The sequence below is a fragment of the Leucopleurus acutus genome, assembly GCF_964270905.1.
Source record: "Leucopleurus acutus genome assembly, chromosome: 14".
Lineage (NCBI taxonomy): Eukaryota > Metazoa > Chordata > Mammalia > Artiodactyla > Delphinidae > Leucopleurus > Leucopleurus acutus.
In genome coordinates, this window is record NC_139156.1 from 38443684 (window position 1) to 38466493 (window position 22810).

General features: G+C 38.8%; 1 protein-coding gene across 8 annotated transcripts in view; it reads left to right on the forward strand.

The window, feature by feature from the left end:
- The window catches only part of SGMS1 (sphingomyelin synthase 1), a 289370-nt gene that overhangs the window by 145699 nt on the left and 120861 nt on the right, over positions 1 to 22810 (forward strand). For all 8 annotated transcript variants that reach the window (XM_082854352.1, XM_082854351.1, XM_082854344.1 and 5 more), the window contains one exon: positions 2105 to 2248. The gene's annotated coding sequence lies outside the window, so the exon portion shown is untranslated. The remainder of the gene's footprint in view (positions 1 to 2104; positions 2249 to 22810) is intronic.

Here is a 22810-nt window from a genome sequence, read left to right on the forward strand (position 1 = left end):
TTAAAATGATATTTAAAAGACTTTTAAAAAATGATACCTCACATTTGCTATTGTTAGATCCTACCTCTGAAAATAATTGTTCAATCTATTTCTTTGCTTCTCTTTGTTAACCAGTTTCTGTCAAGGGACCTATAAGCATCCAAAGCTAGCATTAATTAAAGTTATTTTCCCAAACATTATTATTAAAAAACCCCAGATTTTTGTTTGTAATATGAGACAGTGAGGTCTTGAATATAAGGTGACACCCTATTTCCTGAGTTATACTTTTTTTTTTTTTGTGGTACGCGGGCCTCTCACTGTTGTGGCCTCTCCCGTTGTGGAGCACAGGCTCCGGACGCGCAGGCTCAGCGGCCATGGCTCATGGGCCCAGCCGCTTTGTGGCATGTGGGATCTTCCCGGACCGGGGCACGAACCCGTGTCCCCTGCATCGGCAGGCAGACTCTCAACCACTGTGCCACCAGGGAAGCCCCCTGAGTTATACTTCTTTTAGGTGGGTGGAACCCTTGATTTATCTTTAGGTATATGCACTGTATGTTGGTATCATCAGCAGATGATGTTCTTTTATATAAATATATTTTACTCCGAAGCTTTTTAAAAAAAATTAATTAATTTATATTTGGCTGCATTGGGTCTTCGTTGCTGCGTTCTGGTTTTCTCTAGCTGTGGTGAGCAGGGGCTACTCTTCGTTGTGGCGCGCGGGCTTCTCATTGCAGTGGCTTCTCTTGTTGTGGAGCACAGGCTCTAGGTGCGGGCTTCAGTAGTTATGGCAGGCAGGCTCAGTAGTTGTGGCTCGCGGGCTCAGTAGTTGTGGCACATGGGCTTAGTTGCTCTGAGGCATGTGGGATCTTCCCAGACCAGGGCTCGAACCTGTGTCCCTTGCATTGGCAGGTGGATTCTTAACCACTGCACCACCAGGGAAGCCCACTCTGAAGCTTTAATTGAACACTTTTAAGCTCATGTAATGGCAAGAGAGTCCTTTTTGTTTGTTCTTAGTTTTTGACAGTGGCTTTCTATTGACTGTATTTGATTATTTACAAGGGTAGTGCTATTTCTTACAGATAGGATAAAGGTTGGTTAAAATGGGAGATTGCTTGGTGTGACTAGGTCCTTACGGACTATCAAGAGTAGTTTTTTGTTCCAAGAATTGTTTCCTCACAAAGTTTAGCCTGTTAGTTTTCTTAAGATAGGAACCCAGTTTGGTCCATGCAAATCCCTAGGATTTTTATCCTGGGGTCCAGGGATGGGCTTCAAAGGGTTGAAGATCCTCCTGAAATTTGAGTGGTAGTAGAATAGGCTTAGCTATCATCAGATATTCAATGATGAGGGGCTTGTGTGATCCTGAAAATAGTTGAGAACCCACTTCTAATACATTATTATAAAGAAAAAAATAGAATGTTGCTGATTAAAAGAAACACGATCAAAATGAAATGCCACCTTGCTAGATGCCATTAGATTCCACATTCTTTCACATGTAAGTACAAATGACCGTAAATAGGGACTAAATGAACAACTTTCTTTGTTCCTTGTCAGATGCAAAACATTATCTCTATCTTCCTGGTTATGCACACACCCATTTACACACATATAACTATGAAAGGTATCATTCATGAGGGTAATGTTTTAGCCTAGAGAAATGACCACCTTTTTATCAGTCAGCTTGTAAAGAGGGTAATTTAGGAGTTACCCTTTGTTTTCATAGTGAAACTGCTATACTTTATTTGTGAACATCAGTTATTTGTTGACAGTTAAAGATAGTAGATAAATATATAAAAGGAGAGATACCTCTCTGATAGAGGGTTACAGACTTTTGTTTTCAGTTAAGAAAAGATGGGATAAGTTTATGTTATATATATTTTATGACAGTTTTTATTAAAGATTGAGAAAAGAAAGAAAGAAAAAAAAAGAAAAAAAGATGGGGGTGACAAAAGATGGGGTGGGAGGTGGGGAAGGTCAGTTGTGAATTTTTGTTTCCAGTCTAATACTTGAAAACTTAAATGCTTTTCTTTATAGTGAGGTGTCCTGGATTGATAAGGTCTCTTTCAATGTAGGAATTTCATGATTCCATTTTCAAAGTGGTTAAACTTAAATTGCTCTTCTATTCTAGGTACACCATTGAGTTCTTTGGGATGCACAAAAGTGTCTGGCTGAGAAGCTTATGAAATAGAAGACAAGACCCTGCCTCAGGAAGCGTACATGAGAATAATTTTAAAGGAACCCAGCGATAAATGCAAAACAGTAGCTGTTGGAGGTATGTCATGACTTAGAGCTTAGATTGAACCTAGTGTGGCACACTCTGTACTAAGTCAAGTTGAGCCATTCTCTGGGAACCTTCTTAGAGCAGAACCTCACCCTCTGGCCTCAAATACACTAGTGACTGTTGTTCTCTGAACTTGACTGTGTAACAGGATGTCACTCTTAACTCTTTCTTAAGCAACTCTGACTCAGCCCCTCTAGAGTCCTTCCTATTGCCTGGCATACAATAAAGATGACAGTAAAAAAAGGCAACATTTGACTATGGACAAATGAAAGCGATAGTAAATTTCTAGCCGGATACCTCACTGCTTTCTCTTCTGGGAATGGGGCAGTCAGTATCAAAGCTCAATGAATGTGTGTCCTTTGAATCAGCTGTTACTTACTGGCTTTTCTCTACCCTGTTTGACATCAAGGCCTTATCTGAGTCTGACTGGGTGGTAGCTGCATCTGATTCACTGGTTCCCTGTTAGTCATTGAATTTGACCTGCTTGTCTCCTTGACCCCTCAAGTTACAGTGTTAAGTGGTTACTTCATTTCCTTGCTTAGAGCAATAATTCTTTACTCCTCAACCAACTTTATCATCAAGGTCAGGGTAACGCATTATTTCACATCCTTCGACCTTCAGCGATGTCTGGCTTTTGATGCACTGGCTCCTTTTTTATGCCATAGCCTGTGCCATGTTGTGTGTCGTCTTGATCCTTTAGGGGTTCTTTTTCCCAATCTACCAATATAGAACACTTTAAATATACCCTGTGCCAAATAGTTTATATCTTCGATCATCATACCATCATGAGAACATTAAACAAGTCCCACTTTCTAGATGAGAATGCTGAGGTTCCAAGTGGTTGAATAACTGGCCTACTATTTCTCAGAGAGTAAATGGCAGAGATGGGATTTATAGCATTTAACTAGTGTATTAAAATCAAGTATTTTCTAATTTCATAATTTCACTGAGAGTATATTATTGGTATGTGACATTATTAAAATATGCCCTCTTTCTAACATATACTCTGACGTCTTTGTTGATACATTCTGAATTGATTATGAAGGCAGTATAGGAAGTATGAGTGGACTTTGATGTTTCTGATACAATCCTGTTGTGTCTGTGACATTTGTACCAGTACCCAGATCCTTTCATATAGTTAGTGAAGATGATAAAGGCAAGGAATGATGAGATTTTGCTAGAAATCTTCTCATGTAGTTCACAAGCTTGTTTCAGAGCCTGAATCCTTTAAAATGTAGGACATCTATTCAAGTGCTTAGTCTTGGCTCAAGTGATCACTTTCAGTATGTATAGCTGGGAAGTTTCCCTGAAGGATGTGAGTTTTAAGTTTAAGTGAGTTTAAAACTAAATCGTATCGGGCTTCCCTGGTGGCGCAGTGGTTGAGAGTCCGCCTGCCGATGCAGGGGACATGGGTTCGTGCCCCGGTCCAGGAGGATCCCACATGCCGCGGAGCGGCTGGGCCCATGAGCCATGGCCGCTGAGCCCGTGCGTCCGGAGCCTGTGCTCCGCAACGGGAGAGGCCACAACAGTGAGAGGCCGGCGTACCGCAAAAAAAAAAAAAAAAAAAAGAATAAATCGTATCCACTTTTTGTTTTGTCCCCAATAGTGGGCAACATGAGTTGAAAATCTGTGTATAAAATCCTGGGAGGTTGGTGTGGTAACCTTCTTTGAAAGATGAATAACCTGAGGCTTGTGACATTATGAAACTTGCCCAAGCCCGTGCAGTTAGAGGATGGTAGAGCCAGAACTTGAACCTGGATTTGTCTGATTTCACGGACTGTGCTTTGGACAATTATGCTGCCTCACTGACTACACGGTGGTGACATTTAGATTGCAAATGTGGCCAAGGATTTTTTCCTGCTTTACATTAATACAAAGGCAGTCTTAAAACAAACAGTTAAATAGGCCTCACCCTCACAGAGGCAGAGGCTTCTAGATAGCCTGGTGTAGTCACTGATGGGGTTGCATCCAAACAGTGACAATTCTGTTAGGATGGACTGAAACCTGGGAGGTGTGCCTCCCCGGCTGTGTGTCCTTTCCCACACTGAGCCTAGTATGCTGCCGGGAGCAGTTAGGCTTGGCTCACCTGAGCTGTTGGTGAGCAGCTGTGCCTTCCAAAGCAGTTGTGGCTGGAGTTTGGCTACAGAATCACACAGCTCTTGCATTTGTATATGAGTCTCAAAATTTATGAAATATACAAACCTTAGAACTTCAGGTATATTGTACCAGTTTTACTAAAAGTAAAATTTCCTTTTGTTTTTAAATTTACTTTTTTCCTAATTCTAAACAGAAAATTTGATGAGCATTAACAAGTTCAAACAACAAAATACAAACCACCACTCAGAGGTAGCTGCTGGCAATATTTTGGTGTGGATGCTGCCAGTTTTTTTCCTTACGGCTACGTATACCTTGTAAAGAGTACAAAATTAGAATTACAGTCTTCTAGATCTGTTTTTACTCAGTATAACTTCAGCGTTTTCCCCCTGTTTTTAAGTTTTCTTTTACAACATGCTAAAAAGTGGCTACAAAGTGTTCCATGTGGGTAATAACATAAGTTATTCCGTCTTATTATTAGGTAGACCTAATCCTCATTCAATTCAGTTAGTACCTCTCCAGATTAGGCCACAGTGGTAGGACAGAAGCATTAAAATAAAAAAGAACTCCATCATTGCCACTAGTTTTTATGTATCTTGTAAAATAACTAATGAGGGTTAAGATATGATGAGAAAACCCAGATCACTTCCTCTGTCACATTATACAGTGAACCTGACTCGTAAATTTCCCAGTACAAATGCATGAAGGGAGTACTGGAAATTTCCTTTTGACTTGTAAATTTTGAAACCTCCTTTTTCTTTCATTGAGGTAACCCATCTATGACAAGTTTTCCCGTGGTTAGAAGAAACTTCTCAAATTCTTATTTGCAGATAGGTTGGCGCTCCTGGTTCCGTAATGTACTTGATGCTTCATGTACTAGTTAACTAAGCATTTTTTCCCCTCTTTTTTTTTGCAAGGAACCCCAGGCCTCATGAGTGATGCTGCTTTACAATCTCTTAGAAACATTCACCACGCAGTACAAATAGGGCTTCTCCTGAACTGAAGTTCTGTGCTCCTAGGGGGTCAGAGTTCTCAAATGGTGATGACAGCTGAGATGGGTCAACATTTAATAGATGAATTCTACTTAGGCTGATACGAAGCCGGGACTATAATGTGTTGTTCCTTTTTATTCTTCTCTAAAGGCATCGCTATTAAGTTAAATTATCATCATTATCATTATATCATCATCCTCACCAGGCCAGTGCTTTTCAGACATGGTTCCTTATTGCCCTTGAAATTCCAACATACCTGGGAGTGGGTTACAGGTGAGGGAGGAAGGCAAGGCCTTTGACCACCTTCTTGTCTCATCAACCAACAGCTCTGCTTTTATATGTTTTATATAGTGAGCTTCCACAGAGTTTTGTTTAAAGAAAGTTTTGTTTACTTCCTTAAGGAAGTAAAGACTGAGAATCACTGTGGCGTAGTGAACCTACAGGAGGATGAAAAAGAGAAAGAAAATAGATGTTTGCACGGTATTACTTGCAGTGTTCATTATGCCTGCAATTCTCCTGCAGGGACACAATCCCTCTTGGGTTTGGTACTTAACCATAGGCCCTCCAGTTGCAATTCCCATAGACTGACCTGCTTTTAGGGCAGTGGTTTCCCTGGAGGTGCCTCAGAAGTTCTAAGGTTAGGAGAGATGGAGTGATAGCCTTACAGTCATTGGTGGTAGAAAGTAACTTTTGGTGATGGGGTCAGTGAATGGTACTAAGTATACCCCTGCAAGGTTAGCCCTGGGAGACTGGTCTCTATATTCTGGTTGATGTGGGTAGTATGAGGGCATTCTTGCCATCAGAGTGATGTGGTGCGTGATATTGAGCCTGACAGTCTGTGAAATCTCCTTTATCTATTTCTAGATTCTTTTAGAACATTTTGGGTGGGCTGTCTTAAATTGTAGATTGATATTCATGAATCACAGAACTGACCCCTCTTGAATCAGGCACTTTAGCTATGTTTGTGCCACAGCTCAGTGGATTAAGTAAAGAATTTCCCTAAAGACCAGCTTGGTAATATTTTTTAAATAAAATTTTGCTCCTTTTCAAGTTTTTCTTTAGTGAGATATATTAAGTATACTTATTTTATGCTGATAATTCCAGTATTCGAAGTCTTTTCAGATCTGATTTCATTTGCCTGTTTCTGTTGGTGCTCATTCATAGTATCGTATTTCCTTGTGTTTATGATTTATTGGCTGAACTCGTGTTCCTTGTGTGGTTTTTTTTTTTTTTTTTTTTTTTTGGCGGTACGCGGGCCTCTCACTGTTGTGGCCTCTCCCGTTGTGGAGCACAGGCTGCGGACGCGCAGGCTCGGCGGCCATGGCTCACGGGCCCAGCCGCTCCGCGGCATGTGGGATCTTCCCGGACCGGGGCGCGAACCCGTGTCCCCTGCATCGGCAGGCGGACGCTCAACCACTGCGCCACCAGGGAGGCCCCCTTGCAATTTTTATCTGTGTGAGTTCTTTAGTGTCAAGATTAAAGGTAGGTTTTCCCAGGGAGTATTTATGTTTGCTTCTGCCAGGTACCTGTAGGTACCATCAATCTAGACAGTCTTTAAATTAAATTCTCTGCTTGAGCTTTCTTGAAGCATACAGTACGAATTTAGACCACAAAACCACACGAGTACTAGTTGTTGGCTGTGAATTCTCAAGGGAGATTTTCCACCCAGACCACCGCCATGCCTCACCTCACCCCCCAAAAAGGTGCTGGGGATAAAAAGCATTTTCTCTTCTCTTTTGATGGAGCAAGTTTACTTCTCATTCATTGCCCATATCCTGAGGGTATAGTTCTTTAAAGTTCCAGTTTTATGCCAGGAGCTCTTAAACTCACCAGCTTGAGGAGTCTTGGTTTTATCTACTCTCTTGTTCCATGTAATCATTATAATAAGTTCAGGGTGACCAGGGTTCTGGTTTTGTTGCTTTCTTACTTCCCAGCTTTCCTACTTTTACTGTCTCTTACTTTATTGTCGCCTCACTGGTACATTTAAAAAGATGTTATATTTTCTTCTTTATTTTTATTTGGGAGAGTAGTTTAAGATATCTGTTGTGTCATTCTGCATAAGTGGAAGAATGAGTAGGTTTTTTGTTGAGTAGGTGCTTCTAATAGATGAGGTGGGAAGATATTTAGGGCAGAGCTCAAAAAATTATTAAAAATTTAGGTACAAGCCCAGCCTCCCCTTTTAATTTGAGTGTCTGCCGTGTACAGTTGGATTAGGTCAGGAATGAGGTGGAGAATAATTCCTTGTAATATGCTTTCTGAGTTGGTGGGGACTTTGATGTCTTTGACACATTATTTATTGAGATGAGATTTATTCTTGTTCATTGATTTGATTAATTAATTGTCCAATATTTTCCTATATCCTATAAGTTTACCCTTCTAGGAAAGATTCCTAAGTAACTCCCCCACTTTATGGGGGTTTATTTGTTATATTTCGTTATGTGATATCTGCCATAGGTCCACATGATGATGTCCTGAGAGGCTCTGGTGTATGTTGGTCCATTTATTCAATATTATTTCATTTGATTCTAAATTAGTGGAATATTATTTGAAAGTGAAAATAGTTGCAATTAATATAATATTAATAATAATTAATATGCCGGTGATACTAAAAAGAAATCAGTCTCAAAAAGAAATTCTTAATGTTATGGTTTAAATGTACAATGTGCAGATCCTGTGGAATCAGTTTTATGATTTGAAAATTCAGCTGCCTTAGTACTCTTCGGGCACTAAATAGGAGTTTAGCAAGAAGCATTGCCATCTGACAGAAATATGTAATACGTACATGTGCCACTCACTAACCTAAATGAATTACACACTCTGTTGTGAACTTTAATTTTCTTGTTTTGAGACTCCCTTATTAGATTAATGTTGCAGAGGAGGACCTGCTATCAGGGTTACTGATCTAACACAGGTAGCCTTTCCTGGTCCATCTGTCACTCTGCGTTGCTACATTAGAACACAGTTTCCTGGAAACAGCGATATATTTGGCATGACTTAAACTAATGACTACTTTTTTTGAGCATGTAGCATGGTGCTAAGCAAATGTGAAATGGAATAAATGTTGACTTAAATTGGAAGAAAGCTCAAGTTACGATGATTAGGGTAGGGATAACGATTGCCTGGAACAGTTATGTATTTTAGATTATGAAAATTAGTAGTGTGTTTTAAATATTTGCCATGGAAGGAATCAGAAACATACCATGGTAAGCATGCCAGCTGGATTAATAGCATGATTTGTCAGCTGCACACTTACGTAAGACCATATTATGATTAGAAATTTTAAGAGTAATATTTGAAGGGCTTGGGGATGTTTATTTATTATGATTTTTTTGAGTAGCTGTGTTTGGAAGTTTTAATTTTGTAAAATGTGTTAGCTTAACAGATCTTCACATTTAGTTCTGAAAACATGGCTGTTTGTTTTTAAAATATTGTAATGTTTACTTTGAATTGGCATTGGTGGAAATAGTTTCTAAGGAGGAAAATGGTTTGCATCCCACATTATAAATATTTTCAGGCTTTTAAACTATTTGATCCAAAGCATCACTATTTATTATTTTTTGCTCAAAATTTGAGAACTTAGAATTTTCCTAGTTTTTTTTTTCTTATCACAGTTATATTTTTCAGCAGAGTACATTTCTGAGAATTATATCATTGATATTTTTAATAAGTTGAATACATTTAGGTTGACAAGGAAAGCTCACTAATTTTAGAGGAATTCTTAAATACTTTAGTAAAATGAAGAAAGCTTTCTTGATGTGAATAGTCTTCTCTTTTTTTAAAAAAAAAAAAACTTTTCTCGTTTTTATTTTTATTTATTTATTTATTTGTGGTATGCGGGCCTCTCACTGTTGTGGCCTCTCCCGTTGCGGAGCACAGGCTCCGGACGCGCAGGCTCAGCGGCCATGGCTCATGGGCCCAGCCGCTCCGCGGCATGTGGGATCTTCCCGGACCGGGGCACGAACCCGCGTCCCCTGCATCAGCAGGCGGACTCTCAACCACTGCACCACCAGGGAAGCCCGTCTTCTCTTTTTTATGCAGGGGTTTTTAATCTTGGGGTACTCTTTTGATAATTTTTTTTATATCACATTCAAAGATAACATTGAGCATGTTTTTGACTGCATATATTTATTTCTACCTACATTAATTTGGGAAAGAAACCATAATAGAAACAAAGATTATATAAGTAACAGCTCATTTTTAGAATCTTTTTCTTCCTAAATATTTGGTGGGAAAATGTTAATTATTAATGTATTCACTTTCAAACTTCCACACAGTCAGAAAAGCAATTGTTAAAACAAATATTTGAAGACATAATTATTGTCCTAACCTTCTCAACATTCTATTGCTTTTCTCTTCTGTCAAAGTGAATAATCAAAGTAAACTAAAACTTAGTTGTCTTTTTTAGTGATTGGGCCCTGTCTGGGTGAAGAACACATAAGTGTCATCTCTTTGTAGTCCAGAATCTGTTTTTTTTTTTTTTTTTTTTTTTGGCTGCACCATGCAGCATGCGGGATCTTAGTTCCCCAACCAGGGATTGAACCCACGCCCCCTGCATTGGGAATGCGGAGTCTTAACCGCTGGACCACTAGGGAAGTCCCCAGAATCTGTTTTCAAACTCACTCCCCTGTTAAACTTTGTTTTCTGTACAGGAATGTGTAATGTCTTAGGCTCATCATGTAGAATAATCCAGAGTGATCTCCCTCCCATGGATTTATAGCAGTTATTTCTTTTTTCCCTCTTTTGCTATTTAATCCTTAGCTGGCCTGTGCCATCTCTGACATTATTATTCTCATTATTTAAAATAAAAATTCTATTGACAGTTTCCGATAGTCTGAAACTGTTAGAGGATAATAATATAATAATATTATTAATAATAATAGGAAGATAATAATATTTGCTATGTACTGTGTGCCTTTTATATCCTAAGGTCTTTATTTACATGATCTCTAATGAGAAACCTGGAACCTTGCAGGGATCTTCATGAATTTCTTCATGCAGCAAACTTTGGGTGTTACATTTATGTTTTAGACCCTCCTTTAGACACGTTAGGTTGTGAACAAAGGGAAAAAAACCTAAACAAGCCCCAAACTTGTACCATGGAGCTTATAGCCTAGTGGGAGAAAGAGGCTAAACTAGATGAGTAACTAACATACATGTGTGCTAGATGGTGATCAGGGTTCTGGCAAAAACTGAAGCAGAGAAGTGGGTGGGAGTGTGGGTATGAGTGAGGGTGTGTGTGTGTGTGTGTGTGTGTGTGTGTGTGTGTGTGTAACGTGTTCGCCGTAGCGCAAATTAGGGAGGGCAGGGAAGGCCTCAGAGGGAAGTGCATGTAAGGTCATGAAGGAGGGGAGGGAATGAGTTTGCTCATTCTGGGGCAAGAACTTCCCAGGCAGGAAGATAGTAAGTACAGAGGCCTGGATACTTTCTTTGTTTCAAATCCAGGAAACCAAAGCTCAGCCTTGCCCAAGGTAACACAGTTCCAAAGCACCGGTTCGCTGGTTCACACCCTGATCTGTCTCAGTCAAAGCCCTCGCTCTTTCCGCTACCCTGGGTGACTCTAAAAGGAATTTGTATTCATCTTAGGATGCTTTCCAGCTCCTAACAAAGTGCATTGTACATCGTGAGCACTGAAGGTCAACCATGCTGCTCTCAAGCAAAAGTAATAGATAGGTAGGTAAACAGATAGATTAGTTTTCTCTACTCAGCTAGTAGAACCTCAAAATGATAACCTCTTTCTCAAATCTCTTAAGAGGATTAAGAAAAAACTTTTAGCAAACTACCCTTTCTGCTTTTTCTTCTCTTTCTTTGAAAAAATTTATTATTAGTATTTTGCTTTAAAAATCTCTGTTCTTGTTTATTTGTGAGATTTCAAGAGTACACTCCTAATTGTGTACAAACTGACACAAGCAGTAGTTTAGAAGGGAGAATATACGACAGTAACAGAGACAGACGGGATGGTTTCTTCTCTGTTCCCTTTAAGAGATATTGCTCTTTTGTTGTTGTTGTGTACGTGGAGCCTGTGAAAAGGGAGTTCACTAGGATCACGGTATACAGTGTCATTTTTAAGTCTGAATAGTGAAAACATTCATTGGTAGCAGATTAAGTGAAGGTATCACGTGGGCTCTGAACCCAAAGACTTGCCGTTGGGGCATCACCTTGTACTGAGCACCGTTCCACCACTTGTCTCACGTTCCCTCCAAGAGGGATAGCAGATCACTGGTCATGATTGACATTTGGCACTGGCCACCTGAATTTGGGGTACTAGCTGCGATTTGAGTCCATGTGTGCTACTTTTCGTTCTTGGTCAGAATGAAGAAAAATAATTTTTAAAATTCTTTTTGGATAAAATATTTGTTAACCAGTGTGCTGTTTATGGCATTGTGATTTTGATATTAATTATGGTGAAGTAACCCTGACACTCATTCTTAGAATCCTGACCCAAGTGATCTGATGTGGGGTTTTCTGGTCAGACTCATTGGATTTTAGTGGCTATAAGAACCTAGTTTAATATAACTATTCTAGGGTTATTTCCCTCTTGGAACAAGTTTGTGAGGATGACTGAAAAGTTAGGGTGGAGGCTGAAAGTTTGGCAAGTAGGCTAAGTAGACTAATCATTTTCCTTTGTATGGGCCTTGCCTTCTTCTTTGTATAAGAAAAGAGTTACGTCTGTAAAGAGTGTGAGATTGTACTGAATTGATTCAGGTGACATTTGAGGGAAACATTCTTGTTCCAAAGATGTTTGTGTATTTCGAGTGGATTTTAAGAGCTACTATTTGAGATAAATAAATGTTTGGTAATCACTTCGTTCTCTGGCCTTGGTAGCAGTTCTATCCAACAGTAGTTCTTGTCTCCTTTTATTCATAGCCTCTATTTGGTGGTGCTGTTTTTTCCACTTCTATGGTATCTTCTTCTTCAAAGTGCTGCTTTGCATGTGGCTCTCCTGGCCTCTCCAACTCATCACTTTCACCTTCGACTCCCAATGCTACCTGGATCGGCATCTCTGTTGATCCACTCAAACAATACACATTGAGCACCTGTTCCCCAGTAGACACTGTTCTAGGTACTGGGATACAACATGGAGCCAGACAAATGCCCTCTTCTCATTGCATGGGGGCGGGGAGAACAGACAAAGAACAGACAAGCATGTCAGGTAGCGACAAGTTTTAGGAAGAAAAATAAAGCAGGGATAGGGTATGGAGTGATGGTGAGAATGGCATCTTCCACATGGTGTGTTTGAGTGCTGACTGCAGGAGCAAGCCTCAGTCGGGGGGGATCTGAGGAGAGTGGGCTTCAGGCAGAAGAAACTACAATTGCAGAGACCCTGACGGGAGAGTGTATGAGTGATGGCCAAGGGGCAGGGGTGGCTACAATGCAGTGAGTGAGGGGAGAGTTTTTTTTTGTTTTTTTTTTGTGGTACGTGGGCCTCTCACTGTTGTGGCCTCTCCTGTTGCGGAGCACAGGCTCCGGGCGCGCAGGCTCAGTGGCCATGGCTCACGGGCCTAGCCGCTCCGCGGCATGTGGGATCTTCCTGGACTGGGACACGAACCCGCGCCCCCTGCATCGGCAGGCGGACTCTCAACCACTGCGCCACCAGGGAAGCCCTGAGGGGAGAGTTTTAATATATGAGTTCGGAAAAGTATTTGGGGGCCAGCTCATAGAGCACCTCTGTAAGCCTATGATGTAGAGTCTAGCTTTTGCTCTGAGTGAGGTGAGACGGTACCTGTGGTCTTAAGCAGAGAGGTGACTTACGATCTGACTTACGCCTTAAATCCCTCCGGTTGCTCTGTGAAGACTGTCCCACAGGGGACACAAGAGGATGCATGGAGACCAGGTAGGAGGCTATTGCCAAAGTCTAGGCCAAGATGCATAAGCCTGGACCAGGGTGGAAGGAGTAGTGGAGGGATAAGACGTGGTGAGATTCTGGATATATTCCTGAAGGAAGCTCGTAGAATTTGGATATAAGTTAGATGTGGATTTGAAAAAAAGAGAGGCATTCCGGATTTCTTCCAAGATTTCGACCTGAGCTGCTGGTAAGTTAGAGTTATTATTTACTGAGATGGGAGAAGAGCACAGGAGGAAAATGTTGTGGTTATAGGGCGGGTGGGGAGTAAAGTCTTTATTAATTAAAAGAACTTTAATTATTATTGTTAATAATTAAACAATACCTGTTAGATACCTGAGTGAGAATGTTGAGAAGGCAGCTGGCTATTTGAACCTGGAGTTCAAGGAGTCCAGCCCAGAGGTATCTTTTTAATTGAGAGTTGTCCTAGAAGAGATGGTATTTAAAACCATGGGATTGGATGGGAGCACCTAAAGTAGTTCTCAAAGTATAGTAGGGACCCATGGGTTCCTTGGACTTTCATAGGGAGGTCAGCAGAGTTAAAACTTTTTATAATACTAAGACGTATAGTTCAGTACCGTTTTCTAGAGACTATGTGTGACATCATAGCAGATTGAATGCAAACACAGTTGTGGGAATCTGCTGTTTTCTGTTAAGCTAGGTATTAGGGAGATTTTAAAAAATGTAAAATGATGCTCTTCTTCTTACTCATATATATGTTTTTATTTTGGAAAATGTATTTTCTATTAAAATATGTTATTATATATTGACAGGGCTTATAGTTGCTTTTAGATGAATTAATGTTTAAAAGTTTTCTCCGTTTTTAATACAGTAATTATCTATAGGTATAACCCTCATACACAAAAATTTTTTGAGTTCCTTATCAGTTTTTAAAAGTGTAAAGGGGTCCTGAGACCAAAATGTTTGAGAACTGCTGACCTAGAAAGCAAATGATAATAGGGAGGAGAGCTGAGCATTGAATGAACCTCTGGGCACTTACAGAGATAAGGAAGAACCCACGAAGGGGGGGTGAGAAGCAACTGCTGGAAGGAAGGCAGACAGTGGATAGAGTGTGAGGTGTTTCAGGGGCCAAGTAAAGAAAGAATTTCAAGTGGAAGCAAGAGAACAACCGTGTTGTGCGCTGCCGAAAGGTCATATTAAATGAAAATCGAGAACCAACCATTGGCTTTCGCAATGTTGGAGGTCATTGTTGATTTTGAATTGGCTAGTTTAAGTAGAGGGGATAAAAGTAGGCTCAGGAGAGAATAGAAGAGAAGGGATTTGTATCACAATTAGAGTCCTGAGAGTGAGAATTCTCTCACCCCATCACTTCATGTTGAGGCATAGCCTGACCAGCCTTCAGATTTACCTCCGATGGGAACCCACGCCAGGCAAACCAGCTATGAGGTTGGGATGGAGGATGTGTGCAAGTGGTACAAGACGTAGTTACGTAATCCCCTGTGCTGTGGAGATAATTTCCTTTGAAAGGTGGAGGGGTTATTTTTTCTTGACTTAAGAAACATGTTTATATGGAGTTAGTTGCTGAAGATTTTTCTTTCTTAAAATTATTGTGTCCTTCAAAAGGAATAACTGAATTTATTATATTTACTTCTTGCATTTTATTGGTCAATATTAAATATTATGGTTTTCAAGGGAAAAGAAGTGATATATTTTTCCCCCAATGAGGTCTTTACCAATTTGTATTAAATTTATTTACTTAAAATTTACGGTAATTTCTCTTCCACCCAACTGAGAACTCTTCAACAATAAGGTGGAAGTTTTTCATTTTCATTGCCCTAGTGACTATCGTCTTGCCTGGAATACAGTAGGAATTTAATATTTTAGAATAGTAAGATATTAGAACATTTAGATTTATGCTTTATAGTTTATTTTTTGAGTGCTTTTTTCATTGTGTTGTTAAAAGTAAACTTTAAATTGTTAATGGGGTAAATAAAATTAGATAAAACCTAAAGGGCAGGTTGTTTTTAATTCCTCTAGGTTGGAACAAATATCAAAAAGAGTATTTTGATAGGAAACAGATAATAGTTCTTTTCCCTCTGCTTTGTTTGGGTGTATATTTCAAAAACAGCGTGACTAGGGACTTCCCTGCGGTCCAGTGGTTAACACTTCGCCTTCCAGTGCAGGGGGTGTGGATTGGATCCTGGTCAAGGAGCTAAGATCCCACATGCCTCACGGCCATAAAAACAAAACATAAAACAGAAGCAATATTGTGACAAATTCAGTAAAGACTTTAAAAATGGTCCACATCAAAGAAAAAATCTTTAAAAAGTCATGACTAAACTAAACACACACACCTTCTGTTTTGAGGCTTTAGAATTTGTCCCCCAGGGTAATAAGAGAAATACTTTTGACCTGTGAGAGACCATATCTCCTTCAAAACTAATTCAAAGAAATTTTTTTCTGAACTTTTTTTTTTTAATTTTTATTTATTTGTTTTTTATTTTGGGGGCTGCATTGGGTCTTTGTTGCTGTGTGTGGGCTTTCTCTAGTTGCGGCGAGCGGGGGTTACTCTTCGTTGCGGTGCACGGGCTTCTCATTGCAGTTGTTTCTCTTTGTTGTGGAGCACGGGCTCTAGGCACACAGGCTTCGTAGTTGTGGCTTGCGGGCTCTAGAGTGCAGGCTCAGTAGTTGTGGCACACGGGCTTAGTTGCTCCACGGCATATGGGATCCTCCCAGACCAGGGCTCGAACCCCTGTCCGCTGCATTGGCAGTCGGATTCTTAACCTCTGCATCACCAGGGGAGTCCCTGAACTATCTTTTAATTTGGGTATAATTTTACATACTATACAAGGTACAAATTTTAAGTGAACAGTTCAGTGAACCAACATCTCTTTCAAGATGTAGAACATTTCCGTCGCCCAGAAAATTCCCTTGTGCCATTTCCAGTCAGTTGTCCCAGCACCGAAGTAAATAGTAATGTGATTTCTATCAACAGAGATTAGTTTTGCTTCTTGCAGAGTTTTGTAGAGTTATATAGAAGGTACTTGTGTGTCTGGCTTCTTTGGCTTCACTTAATGGTGTTTTTGAGAGTCATACTTATTGTTGTGTGTATCAATAGGTTGTCTCTGTGTTGCTGAGTAAACTTTAAATTGTATGAATTTACCTATTCACCTATTGATGGACATTTGGGTAGTTACAACTTTTGGCTATTGTGAATATAACTACAGTGAACATTATTATACAAGTCTCTTTTTGGACATGTTTTCATTTCTTTTGGATATATGCTTGGAGGTGCATCACTGGATAAGTGTATGTTTAATTTTATAAAAAATTGTCAGACATTTTCCTAAAGGGGTTATATAATTAAACATGCCCATCAGCAATGTATGAGAATCTCCAATATGGTCCAAGCCTTTGCCAACACTTGCTATTATTATCATTCTTTTCAGTATTAGCATTCTAGTGGGTGCGATGTGGTATCTTGTGGTGTCCTGACTTCCGTTATGATAATGATGTTGAAAAATTTTCATGTACTTATTGGCTATTCCGGTGTCTGCTTTCATGAAGTATCAAGTCGTTTGCTATTTTAAAGATGGGGTTGCATGACTTCTTTATTCTTGAAGTATAGTATAGTGTAGTAGTTCTTTATGTACTCTAGGTACAAGTCCTTTGTCAGATATATGTATGGTAAAGATTTTCCAGTTGGTGGTTGCTTTTTCATTTTCTTGATTATGTCTTTAGAAAAGCAGAAGTTGTAATTCTGATGAAGTCCAGTTTATCAGCTTTTTCTTTTATTGATAGTGCTTTGACTACTTAATTGTCACAAAGACATTCTCCTATGTTTTTCTGCTCTATAGATTTAGCTCTTATGGTTAGTTCTATATGAGGTGTAGAGGTCAGGATTCATTATTCTTTCCATATAGATATCTATTTTCCTGTCTAATTTGTTGAAAAGACCATCCTTATACCCACTGAATTATTTTGGCATCTTGGTAAAAAAAAAAATCGATTGACCATATATGCGTACCTCTATTTCTGGCCTCTGTTCTGCTGTGTCGTTCTATTCATCTGTCCTTACACCATTACGGTATTTTGTTAGTGTCTTTGCCTGGTTTTTGTATCAAGGTCATGTTGGTATATCCTTTTGCACTGTTTATCTGTGTCTTTGCACTTAAAATACATCTGTTTTAGGTAGTATGAAGTTGGGTATTACTTTTTAATGTATTCTGACAATCTCTGCCTTTTAATTGGAATGTTTAGTCTATTTACTGTAATTATTGATATGGTTAGTTTTATATCTACCGTTTTGTTGCTTCCTATTTGTCCCATCTTTTAGACATTTCCTTTTAATCCTGTATCTCCTTTTCTCCCTTCTTTTTGTTTAGTTGAAAATATTTTAGCATTGCATTTTAATTTCTCTCTTAGATTTCCAGGTACACCTCTTTGTGTGATATTTACAGTCTCTCTGCAGATTATAATATTCATCCTTAATAAAAAGCCTTTTTGAATTAATATTTTACTACTTTGTATAAAATGTAAGAAACCGACAATATGGTTTCATTTGCCGCTCCTCATCCATTGCACCGTAGTCTTCATACAATTTATGTCCATATATGTTACAAAATATACAATTCAGTATTATACTTTTAACACAATATATGCTAAGTATATATAAAGTATTTGTATACGCAAACTATATTTTATACAGTATATCTAATAAGTATGTCATAAGGGAATTAAGAGAAATAGTCTTTCATGTTTACCTACACATTTACTATTTCGAAGGTTCTTCATTCCTTTCTGTAGATTAAAATTTACATCTGGTATCACTTGTCTTCAGCTGAAGAGCTTTCTTTAGGATTTCTTGCAATGTAGGCCTATTGGCAACAGATTCTCTCAGTTTTTATTTATATGGAGATTTAAAAATGTTTTCCTTTATTTTTGAAAGATAATTCTGTTGTAGATAGAATCCTAGGTTGATAGTTTTTTCTCTCCCCTTCTTTCGGTGATTTGAAGATTTTTTTGTCTTCTGGCCTCTTGTTTCTGATGAGATGTCTGCCTTCATTCTGATTATTGTTCTCACTTGTAACATGTCTTTTCTGGATGCTTCTAAGATTTTGTTGTTGTTATCTTTGGCTTTGGCTTTTGTTGTTGTATCTTTGGCTTTTGTTGTTGTTGTTATCTTTGGCTTTCATGGCTAGGTGAGGTTTTCTTGTGGCTGAGTTTTCTGCTTTTGTGTATTGGTTGCTGTTTTTGCTCCATTTTGAAAATTTCTGGCCTATGTTTCTTTACACATATTTTTCTGCCCCATTCTCTCTACTGTCCTTTAACATGTAAATTAGACCACTTGATACTGCCCTACAGGTCATTGAGACTCTTTTAAAAACATTGTTTTTTTTCTGTACCTCAGCCTGGATTCTTTATACTGACATATCTTAAAGTTCACCAGTCCAGCCTGTTCACTGTTGTGTCCAACCTGCTATTAATCTAATCCAGTATGTTTTTATTTCAGATATTGTAGTTTTAAGCTCTAGAACTTCCTTTTTTATTTTTATTTTTTGCAGTTTCTATATGTCTCCTGAAATTTCCTATTTCTTTACCCATTATATCTATCTTTCTCTGCAGATTATTTTAATGTTTATCATTGTTAGAGTTCTTGTCTTCTAATTCCATTTTCTGGATTATTTGTAGATCTATTTCTATGCACTGATTTATCTTTAACTATGGAGTTGCATTTTCCATTTTCCTCACATATCTATTAAGTTTTAATTGTATGCTGGACAACGCATATGCTACATTGTATACATTTGGGATTCTGTTGGGTTTTGTTCAAACAAGTAATTAAGTTGCGAATCATCTTTGGTGTTACATAAGCTCATTTTTATGTTAGCTGTTTCCATTTTGCCTGTATTTCCCAGGAAATATCCTATAGTCAGGGTGTTCTTTATTTCTTAATCCATGTTGCTTCTGTGGTGTCACAGGAAAGTCTCAGGCCTTTACCAGGCTCCTGAAACCTGCCATGCCACATCTTGAGCTTTAAACTCCTCTAAGGTGGGCAGCTGTTTGAGTCTGTCAGCTTTCAGAAAACTTTTCAACTGTTGTTTTTTTTCTCTGGGATCCTTGGAGTCTCATAGCTCTGGGTTTAGCCAGCAAGTGTAGAATTTATTTGCAAATTCGGAGCTTCAAATATAGGCCTGACTTCCTCATTTGGGAGATTTTTCTTCTCCATTTTTATAGCTACCTTGGCAGGTCTATATTCTGACCAATAAGACTGTGGTTTGCTGCTTGAGTTCCATCTGCTGTGACATAAACTTGGTTGTGCCCTCACAGAATAAGCTGTATAAATGTAAATTATCGTTCAATGCGGTTCCCTTATTTAAGGGCTATAGATTATCCACTGTCTGCCTGCTTTTGGTTATTTTCCAGTGCCTTCAAAGTTGCCTTTTATATTTGTCCACGGTTTATAATTGTTATTGGATGGAGGGCAGTTCTGCCATCATAAACCAGTCTCTTAAAGAATTTGTTTTGTGTGGTTTATTTCTGTCATTTGTAAAGAGGTGTTGAACCTCATTTTCATTTGGAGTTTAAAAATACCTTCAAGTCATGCATAATGGATGTTTGTTACTGGCCAATAACACATTGTTTAGATATAAGACAATATTTATGAAATGACTGGTATTTATGAAAAGAAATATAAGATATTAAAGCATACTCTAAGATGGGAAATTTGGTAATCTTCTCTGACTTAGGCATAGGCTGATGTTAGATAATCACAAGAATTCTAATTAAATATACTTATTATATGTATTTAAAGACTCTAGGGTAAGCACTGGAAATAAATTTCAAGTAAGTACTTCAGCATTCCTAATGTCTGGCTGCCAATTTCTGACCTATATAAATAACCTTTAAGAGAGAAGATATCAGTTTTGAAGTTTCTTATCTGCCCCTGATGCATTTGGTCACTAAAATTGGCTAGGTAAGTTAGTGCAGTTCTCAGAGTCCAAGACTAGAAAGAAATTAGGCCAACTTAAAATATATCATGCTCCAGGAAAAGTGAGGATGTAGTTAGAAACTGAAATTAACACCCTCAGCATTGGTACTATTTTGCTTCTGTCTGCTGATGCACCATGGTAGATGTATCATCATTATGATATTGGTAGGAATGGGTGAACATTTAAGGAGGTCAGAAACTTTTTTTTCTTTACGCTGTCAGCAAAGCTATGTTAAATAATAACAGCATTGCCCTGTTTCACATTTTCCCTATGTATATATACTGTTTCTTTCAAACAGCTTTGAAGTATTGTTTAATCAGCAGGGATTTTGTTTTAAATAACTTTAAAAAACTCTTTAAAATATATGTCGTCATTGTATAAAAAGAAGAAAACACTGGTAAATAAAAAGGAAAAAAATTAAATTAACCCAAATTCCTCTATCAGGTACAGCCACTTTGGGGGGCATACACCCTTTTAGTTATTGTCCTGTTTTATTTACAAAAAAGGATCATACTCTATGTATTTTATCATCTATTTTTTTGCCCAGGTATTTCAGGCAGTTCCATAGGTATGTGAATGTTTGTGCTTCTGTACATGCTGTGTGTATTTATTTAAGCAAAAAGAAATTATGCAGATACTTGTTTTAAATCTATCCAGCTAAATATTGTTGAATATACTAGGGCCCAGTATACTGAAAATTTTATCATTAACTGAAACCACATTTGCATTTTTTTTTTTAAAAAAACTGATGGGCATGAGAGGAACTTCTTTGTAGCTTCTACTTTAACAAACCTAAGAATGGGTAGCCTGCTCTTATTCTTTTTAAACGTAAGGGCCGTTCGCTTACTGGCACCTAGTCATAGCCTTCCCTCTTCAGCTTTATCACATCGTACATTGTTGAGGCTGGAAAAGCCCCAGAGTTGCCCTGCAAAATCATGCATTGCTGTTCATCACCAGCTATATACTTAGTCACTCAGTGCAGAGTGTCATGTTCAAACAATCAAGCCTTCTATTTAATCAAGGTCTCATTGCCAGTGTTGTATCTGGATGTTGAACAAGGCAGGTTTCTGGCGTTACAGTCTAGAAGGGAAGCAGGCGTTAAACTAGGAAGGAATTATAGGTGCACTGAGAGTAATGAAGAAGTTCAGTGTCATAGAAATGTATGGTAGGTGTCTTGACCTCACCTGGCACGTTTGAGAAGAGCTTCTTGGAGGAAAAGATGTTTAGATTGACACCTAAATAAGGAGCAAGATTTAGGTAGGAAAATGGGACAGGAAAAGTCAGGGAGAGTTTTCCAGGTGGAGGAACTGTCAGAGACGGAAACCATGATTCATTCAGATGCTTCTGTTCCTCTCAGTTTTCTTTCGTAGTTACTTTTGAAACGTTGGGATGATTTTTCCCATAATCACCCATGTAAAATATAGGGTAAGCTTGGACTTAACAGTTCTGTGAGTCATGATCAACACAATATTTTACAGATGGGTTCTTTGAATGTTAATAACTTTGGATAAGCAGCTACTGAACAAATGCATCACTTCAGTCTCTTAATCAAAAGGTCATGCTGAGCCCCCAGCAGATTCGGTACTTACGGGAATGGCAGCGCTCAGGGTACTTGCTGCCAGTTGAATGGTTATGTTGTCCCTAGATTTTTCTCTCTGCTTCTTTAGTATGTCATACGGCCTCCTGTGAAGGCCAGGTGACTGTCCAGGCCAGGCTTTAACAAACTACAGCTGAAAGGCCAAATCTGGCCAGAGACTGGTTTTTGTCAATACAGTTTTATTGGCACACAGCTATGTCCATTCATTTTCATGTTACCTGTGGCTGCTTTCAGACTGTAATGGCAGAGCTGAATAGTTGTAAAAGATTACCATATGCCCTGCAAAGCCTAAAATATCGACTGTTTGGTGCTGACCACTGGTTTAGGCATGATCTGTAACCAAATGCCCCTGCATCATTTCTCTGTTTTGGTTGGTGTTTCTTCCCATATTCTTCACGGCCAGTCTGCTGTTTGTTATTTCTGTTTTTAGAATTTTTCTTCCTTCTCTCCTTTCTTACCACTTATCCCGGGCTGTGCTAATAAATAAGTGAGGCTGACACATCTCATTGCATTCTGTCACACTGCATCATGGTCAGTCTTTGTTTTCGGCTCTTCTCCACTTAAATTTTGATCACTACTCATTCTCAGAGGCCTTTCCAATGACTTCTTGCTTCATGGTGGCCTAGAAGAGAAAAAGCACAAACTTTGGCTCCAATAGAAAAAAACCAGTGTGTTTCACGTTGAACCCTGCCACTTAGAAAGTAGGTTCACTTAGGCATGTCACTGTAATTCTCTGAACCTCAGGTTCTTTTTCTGAACATGGGGATAATGCCACAGCTGCCTTGCCTGCATCAGGAGTGCTCAAGGATTAAGGCATGGAAGTGCCTGTGTCTTCATTTGTCCTTTTCTGTGAAGTTGACAGTGCTGGATGACTGACTTCCTTTACTCATGTGCATTTGTGAAAAAGTTAATTTTGCTTTTAAATTTACTGTGGAAGAAATGTGGTCTGTTTTTTATTTCCAAATTTTTGCTTCGGAAACTAGTCTTATTAAGTACAGTTTGAATAAGAAAGCATGAAGCTCAAACTATCTGCATTAAAATCTCTCTATAGCCAAAAACAAATCAATATTACTGAAT